This window comes from Gopherus flavomarginatus, unplaced genomic scaffold (genome assembly GCF_025201925.1).
Source record: "Gopherus flavomarginatus isolate rGopFla2 unplaced genomic scaffold, rGopFla2.mat.asm mat_scaffold_44_arrow_ctg1, whole genome shotgun sequence".
Taxonomy (NCBI): Eukaryota; Metazoa; Chordata; order Testudines; family Testudinidae; genus Gopherus; species Gopherus flavomarginatus.
The window spans coordinates 2,168,522-2,177,017 of NW_026115088.1; the positions used below are offsets into that span (position 1 = coordinate 2,168,522).

Genomic DNA, 8,496 nt, shown 5'->3' on the forward strand with positions numbered 1-8,496 from the left:
TCCCTTCCCTGGGGTCCTCCTGGACACCCCAACCCACAGTCAGGCCCCCACATACATCCCAGTCACTCATTCACATGCTGTGCTAGTTCTTCAGAGACCCCCCACAGCCCGGCAAACTTCTCCATCCATGAGCCCTATGGACCTGTGGCCAGGAAGCTCCCACTTTGGCTGGGCAGGGTGTGGGTGTTAATCTTTTCCTGTCTTGTGTGTGCTGTGCTCACAAAGGCTTTTGCTCCCTCGGGGTGGGGGTGTGGTGTTTGGCCGAAGATGAGGTGTTTGGTAGCCCTGTGGATGCTGTGTGGTGTCTGGAATGGGGCGTGTGTGTTCCCATCATGCCCCTTCCCCTCTGCCTGCAGAGCTGAGGACAGACAGGTCTGAGGAGCAGAGCAGGAGCTCTGGGAAGGAGAAGAGCAATATGAAGATGGAGTCTAAGATGAGGCCAGGTAACTTCTGTGGAGGGAGACATGCTGACAGGGCCTAGGATTGGGGAGACAAGCAGGTGTGAGCCCCGGCTCAGATTTCTAATTGTAGCTGTGATGGCAGAATGGGGAGGAGGGTTTGAAGCTGAAGCCCTGGTGTGTGGGAGTAGTGAGATGAGGAACCTCACCACCATTGCTTTTTCTTTTCCTCTTGTGTTGTGTTTCATACCAAGGGAAAAGAAGTCGTGGGGATGGAGTCCAGCCCTGAGGTGAGATGGAAAGTGATCAAGAGCAGTGACAGCGTGAATCCTGTTGATGCCAGGCAAGAGCTGCCCAACTGGGACAAGAGTAACCGTCTCTGTCGGTGAGATGTGTATCTGGTTTGGGAAGGGCTCTGGTCACAGCCCTCCTGGCTCCAGGCAGGGACTTCCCGTTATCTGGGTGTGGGTTTCCGGACTATCTGTGGCTTCAAGGGAGATGATGTTGCCATTTGCGAGGGCTGATCATCTCTCTTGCAAGGAGTGGTGTGTGCTCCCTAGCAGAAAGTTGGATCCATGAGGGTGACTCCCTGTTCTGAGTTTCTTTCTTCCTCCTAGGTTTCTCTCTCTGTGTTGGCCAACTTTCACTCAAACTCTCTCTGTCTCTCCTTTCATGGACACCTGTCGTGTTCAGTTGCCTGCATTCTCTTCCTCTGCTCCCCCTCCCCCAGTCTCCTATGGGCTCAGCTGGGTCTATCTGCCCACGGGCAGGGTCTCTGCCATACTGGGAAGGATGTGTCCTCCCTGCCAGGATAAGGGTGGTGCTCCTCCCACCCCCTATCTTCAGGGAGACCTCATTGCTGTAACTGGGTCACAGCGTGAGTGGCCAGTAATGTCTTTGGGGCTGTGAGGTCTGAGAGTGAGAGGGGTGGGCTCACGGTCATGGCTTTGGGCAGAGGAGAAGTGGGGCTGGGATTAGAGATGCCCCTTATCACCAGCTAGCTCCATTACTGCATCACCCAAAAGTCTTGCTCAGGGTCCATTATGCCTCCTTTGTGCTGGCACTGCAGGGACAGTCAGAGGGACAGCAGATGCATGAGGAAATAGATGAGTGTGTGAGGCAGATGGGTGAAGGGGTGTGTGTGACATACATTGGGGACGGATGAGGGGTTGAGGGCTGGACGGACAGCGGGACAGATGGAGAGCTGCAGGGACGGATGGTGAATGTCACAGGCTGGACTTGTGATGGGTTCAGCTCTTGGCCACTGGGCTCTGTCATCTCCTGCCCCCATCTGCCCGTCTGACTCTGTCCCTGTCTCTCGCAGGCAGCACTCAGCAGAGTCCTGGCCCTGTTGTTACACTGGTGCCTACATCCAGCGCACACCTGTGCATAATGTGCTCCTGGAGAGCTCAGGCAGGGAGAAGCATGTGGCTCATGGCTGCTAAACCAGCTACTCCAAAGAGTGCCGCAGATCTCCCGCTCCTTGGGCAGCAACACCCTGACCGGGGGGGTTCCCTGTCCCTCCTCGCTGCCAAAGCAGCCTGCTCAGCGCAGAAACCGAGGTCACCTGCCTCCGCCCAGCCTCTAGCTGGAGCTGCTCCAGCCCCGAATTGCTGGTATCCAGCCTGGCTGGAGTTGTTGCCATGTCCTAGTGGAGTCCGTTCTTTCTCCCTGGTAGATTATGGTTTTCCCCACTGCAGTTAGTTGCTCTTTCTCTGCTTCCCCATAGCCCCTCCCCAGTGATAGTGACCCCTGCTGGCCAGGAACGGGAGTATCCTGTAGGTGCCTTCTTGTAGGAGCAGTGACTCCTGATGGCGAGGGGCAGCAATGCCTGGCATGTATCCCCCTGGCATTGCTGCAGAGACCCCTGGTGGCAACTGAGGGCAGTTGCCTATGTGACCCCACTACTGCCATTGCGCCTGTGAGCGCTGGTGGGTAGGTGAGGCAGGGCCCTGTATGTACATCAGCCATTGGGGCAGGGCCCTCTGTGTATCCCACTCTCATCTCGACTGTAAGCTGTCTAAACTCCTACCTGCCTCATGGGGCCACAACCGTGGTACCCCCAACCCACCCAGCAATGTCGTCAATCTATCCAACTACACACTCAGCCCAGAAGAAAAGTCTGTCCTATCTCGGAGACTCTCTTTCTGCCCTGCCACCTCTACCAACATGATACAGTTCTGCAGCAATCTGGAAACCTACTTTCGCCGTCTCTGATTCAAAGAATACTTTCAGGACAACACTGAACAGCGCACTGATACACAGATACCCTCCCACCAACAGCACAAGAAGAAGAACTCCATATGGACTCCTCCTGAGGTTCGAAATGACAGTCTGGACCTATACATTGAATGCTTCCGCTGATGTGCACAGGCAGAAATTGTGGAAAAACAACTTTGCTTGCCTCATAATGTAAGTCGTGCAGAACGCAATGCCATCCACAGCCTCAGAAACCACCCAGACATCAAAGAGGCTGATAAAGGAGGTGCTGTTGTCATCATGAACAGGTATGACTACCAAAAGGAGGCTGCCAGACAACTCTCCAACACCAAATTCTACAGGCCACTTCCCTCAGATCCCACTCAGGAATACACTAAGAAACTGCAAAATCTACCCAGGACACTCCCTACACTAACACCGGAACTAATCAACATACCCTTAGAGCCCCGACCAGGGTTATTCTATCTACTACCCAAGATCCACAAACCCGGAAATCCTGGATGCCCCATCATCTCGGGCATTGGCACTCTCACTGAAGGACTGTCTGGATATGTGGACTCTCTATTCAGACCCAATGTCACCAGCACTCCCAGCTATCTCTGTGACACCACTGATTTCCTGAGGAAACTACAATGCATTGGTGACCTTCCAGAAAACACCCTCCTAGCCACCATGGATGTAGAGGCTCTCTACACGAACATCCCACACACAGATGAAATACAAGCTGTCAGGAACAGAATCCCTGATGATGGCGCAGCACAATTGGCTGCTGAGCTCTGTGCCTTTATCCTCACACACAACTATTTCAAATTTGGTGACAATATATATCTCCAGATCAGTGGCACCGCTATGGGCACCCGCATGGCCCCACAATATGCCAATATTTTTATGGCCGACCTGGAACAACGCTTCCTCAGCTCTCGTCCACTCACGCCCCCTTCTCTACCTACGCTACATTGATGACATCTTCATCATCTGGACCCATGGGAAGGAGTCTCTGGATAAATTCCACCACGATTTCAACAGCTTCCACCCCACCATCAGCCTCGGCCTGGACCAATCTACACAGGAGGTCTACTTCCTAGACACCATGGTGCAAATAAGTGATGGTCACATTACTACCACCCTATACCGAAAACCTACCGACCGCTATGCCTACCTTCATGCCTCCAGCTTCCATCCCGGACACATCACACGATCCATTGTCTACAGCCAAGCACTGAGGTACAACCGCATCTGCTCTAACCCCTCAGACAGAGACCAACACCTACAAAATCTCCATCAAGCATTCTCAAAACTACAATACCTGCATGAGGAAATAAGGAAACAGATCAACAGAGCCAGACGTGTACCCAGAAGCCTCCTACTGCAAGACAAACCCAAGAAAGAAACCAACAGGTCTCCACTAGCCATCACATACAGTCCCCAGCTAAAACCCCTCCAACGCATCATCAGGGACTTGCGTGGCAGGCCGGTCCTCGCCCACAGGCAACCTGCCAACCTGAAACATATTCTCACCAGTAACTGCACACCGCACCATAGTAACTCTAGCTCAAGAACCAATCCATGCAACAAACCTCGATGCCAACTCTGCCCACATATCTACACCAGCGATACCATCACAGGACCTAACCAGATCAGCCACACCATCACTGGTTCATTCACCTGCACATCCACCAATGTAATATACGCCATCATATGGCAGCAATGCCCCTCTGCTATGTACATCGGCCAAACTGTACAGTCGCTACGGAAAAAGATAAACGGAGACAAATCAGATATTAGGAATGGCAATATACAAAAACCTGTAGGAGAACACTTCAGCCTCCCTGGCCACACTATAGCAGACCTTAAGGTGGCCATCCTGCAGCAAAAAAACTTCCGGACCAGACTTCAAAGAGAAACTGCTGAGCTTCAGTTCATCTGCAAATTTGACACCATCAGCTCAGGATTAAACAAAGACTGTGAATGGCTTGCCAACTACAAAACCAGTTTCTCCTCCCTTGGTTTTCACACCTCAACTGCTAGAGCAGGGCTTCATCCTCCCTGATTGAACTAACCTCATTATCTCTAGCTTGCCTGCATATATATACCTGCCCCTGGAAATTTCCACTACATGCATCTGACGAAGTGGGTATTCACCCATGAAAGCTCATGCTCCAAAACGTCTGTTAGTCTGTAAGGTGCCACAGGATTCTTTGCTGCTTTTACAGATCCAGACTAACACGGCTACCCCTCTGATACTTTCAGGATATGTTTTGGTTCTGAGAGGTGAAAGGCTGCTCTGTGTGAGATGTTATGGAGTGACGTAGCAAAGGTTGATTGCAGAGGTGATGCATGTGCCACAAAAGTTGTGGGGTCCCTCCCCTAGCTCTGGCCCCAGAGTCCAGAATTTACATAAACCCACCCGCTGACCTGTGACTAAGAATCTGGTTGCAGAGGTATTTCGTGTCCCACAGCTGACTTCCCACAGTCCAATCTGCAAAATTTTCTTGTTGTCTGAGGGGAAAGAAGCATTTTCCCCAACTATGGAGTTGTTTAAAACTTTCAGTGTGGAGATGAGATCAAAGCCCAGCAGCTTATGTATGTCTAAAAATTGCATTTAGTCAATAATCATTTTTTATCTGTAGTATTGATCCAAATATGAATTAGAATGATAAAAAACTCTATTTTTAAACTAGAGAGATACAAAGGACATAAAATGTGCATTTAAACATTTCACAAGAAAAGCATGCTGCTAAATACAAATATTCCTTTTCAATCTCTCTTATTTCACTATCCTTTGGAACCCATGTCCCTTACCTAACGAGAGTTATGTAGGTTCGGGTGAGTCCCGAAATCATGAACTGCTAAGTTCCGTTCTACTGTCTTTGATTCATATCACCAGAATAACTGTACTTTATTACCCCTGCCCTAATAAGAAAGAGACCGGGGATCCCACAGCAGCTGAAATAACCCTTTGGACATGCACCCCCATCATGCAATGCGGGGTGGGTGTGAGCATGCATATCAGCAACGAAAGGCCTTTACAACAGATCACCAACAGATGTCAGGGTAAAGTTCATTCTCACCTTGCTTACATCCTCCCCCAGCCAAGAATTGGTGGTCCTGATAAATCACACTCCCTGTTATACCAACACATTGGTATTGAATGCGAAGTTATGGCTAGCAAAAGTAGCCACTCATCTCTGCCTTGTAGCATCCAGCTTAGCCCTTGTTAACACATAAGTCAGTGGATTGTTCTCTGTCCACACCTGAAACTGAGCACCACACAAGTAGTCTAGAAATTTCTCAGTGATGGCCCATTTCAAGACCAAGAACTGCGGCTGGTGGTGGGATAGCGAGTTTCGCTATCTGACAGTCCTCAGCTGGCAATGCCTACGGATTTAGATTTCCTTCCACTTCCTGGTACGGGACTGCTCCCAGACCCTCCAAACTGGCATCAGCATGCAGGATAAACGGCTTGTTTGGGTTAACAAGGACTTGGACTGGCACATGAATCAGGCAAATTATTATTTCCCGTAAAGCTCTGTCACTTCTCTCATCCCACCATGTCCCAAATGGAGAAGAGAGGAGCCCCTCCCATGTCCCAGTCCAGGAACACCAGAGTGTGGTGTGGTTGTGACTCAGTCCAGGTCTGCTAGTGCTGAAAAGGAGAAGATTTCCTTCCTCAGTCCAGGTCAACTGGAATTGTTGTTGCGGTGGGGAAAAGATGTCTTTCATCTGGTTCTTAGATGCTTTGGTGAAAGGGGACAGGCAGAGGCTTTTTTCTTCCCTCTGCAGCTCAAATTGCACACTTCTTCTCTGCTTTTTGCTCTAGCTTGACTTCTCTCTTGCATCTCAATTTTCTCTTTCCTGGTCTCATTCCAGAGCATTCACAGCCCAATTCTCTATCCTAACCCTGAGCTCTCTACTGCACCCTGAATGTCTCATTCTAACCCCACCCCAGAGTCTGCACCCCCAGAGCCAGTGCCTTCATCCCTCTGCATTCCAACTCTCTGTCCCATGTAGCCTGATATAGGGTGTACTAATAATATTAATTTGGATAATTTGATGAAAATTTAATTGATTAGCTTACATGTTATTTAATTTAATTGAGTTACAAAGTTACATTTGTATTACTGCTATTCAAAAGATACATATGGCATTATATACAACAAAGTTTTGGTTAATATACTCACAGCCTTCCTTGATAACCTGGTGGTAAGAGACACAGGACCAGCCTTGCAGTTCAGGTTTCTCAATTCTTAAGTGAAAGATGCTGTGCTTAGGGAAAGCTAGTGTTAGGGTTTACTTGAATGTGTTAAACTTAAAATCAAAACTTAATAAACAAAGACTAAAAACGTAGGGAAACCGAACTTAACCTAATTCCCTTGAAACTTAAAGTTTCAGAACAAGTACAGCCTACTGCTAGTACATAGAGAGAGAGTGGAGGACGTAAGTCACAATGATAGAGCAAAGTGCTCTAGCGAGGTGGCTTACCTCTTTTATAGGGCACAAGGGCCGGAAATCCTTCCTCCTATGCCCAAATTTCATTCCTCACCCACAAAACATTAGGGTACATTTACTTCATAGACTAGTATGTTTGTGCTTGTTGATGACATGTACATATGCACATAAGTTACCTTGTAGTGTACCTGTTAAATCTGTGGGTACAACACTGAATAAAATTCTATGCCATTCTCCATTGTCGATTGGTCTAAGTAAAGGTCTTGGACAGGCATGGGTACTTATCTATTTAAGTAACATGAGAAAGGCCGATTTTCCTCTCTGAGTAAAAGGTCACAATATAGATATGCTAACTTTGCCTTAGCTTAACATACAGGATATGGCCTCTAGGTTCTCGTAAGTCATGTGTCTCAGTCTACTAATCATTTTTATTGCCCTCTTCTGGACTCTCTCCAGTTTGTCCACATCCCTTCTCATGTGGGTCCCAACCCCAAAAGTACTCACATTTTACCCCATTGACCCCAAAATGCCAGCTTTTAATATGTAAATAGGGTGCTGCCATGGTCAAGTCACTCCTGAGCTCTCCAGTGGATCCTGCTGGTGGAGAACAAGGTGAAAATTAGCCAGGATGTCACTCAGTCAAATCCCTGTGCTCCCCGCAGATGATATCGGAAGGCTCCAAGATGGATCATTTCCCTTTCTCTCATCAGCTTCAGGCCCCAGGGTTACAAATGCACAAACCAGTTGGGATTCTCCCCTGGCCTCAGGGTGTGGGGCTGCTCTGAGGGGATGGACTTGCACACTTGGGATATTAGTGCAAAGATACAATTTCAATTTCTCTTAGAGAAATTGGAGGGCAATTTATATTTGGTACAAATCTTATTTAGTGAAAGGAAAGCTGCAGTGACAGCCTGGTTACTGGGGTGCAAAACACCTTCCTCCTGGGAGAAACAAGAAGTTAGAATTAGAAATTTACATCGTTTGTTCCAGTGTTGGTACAGGTTTAATTTTGCTTCTGTGTAGGTTTGTTTCAGGCTGTGACCATTTTGGTTTATTGGGTTGTTTTGTTTTTTTTAGTTGGAATGGAGCTTTTAATTGACATTTGCTGGATTCAAATGGCTGACTTGCAACACCAGTTTTGACATAGTTCTGCATATTTTATTACGATTTGACCAGTATTCAAGGATTCAATTCCTTTATAGGAGGCTTTAGAGGTCATGCTTATTTATTTGATGTTATTTTATCATTCTGCTGTAGCACACTTTTTGATAAAATGTTGAAATTATTAATTTACAGCATTTGTTAGTTTTTATTTTTACAAACAAAGTTTTTCTTAATGTTTGGGTTTTAAATTAAGCCTTGTTTTTGGTTTCAATTTTTCATTTAGGTTTTGGTTACTGGTGGGATCTTTAAGAGAACTTTGGATTCA

At 47.7% G+C, this 8,496-nt stretch overlaps 1 long non-coding RNA gene across 1 annotated transcript; it reads left to right on the top strand.

The window, feature by feature from the left end:
* Positions 1–281: 281 nt before the first annotated feature.
* Positions 282–8,266, top strand: LOC127042468 (uncharacterized). The gene is made up of 3 exons (XR_007771953.1): positions 282–443; positions 653–783; positions 8,145–8,266. It is a non-coding gene; the product is annotated as an uncharacterized LOC127042468 (long non-coding RNA).
* The last annotated feature ends 230 nt before the right edge of the window (positions 8,267–8,496 follow it).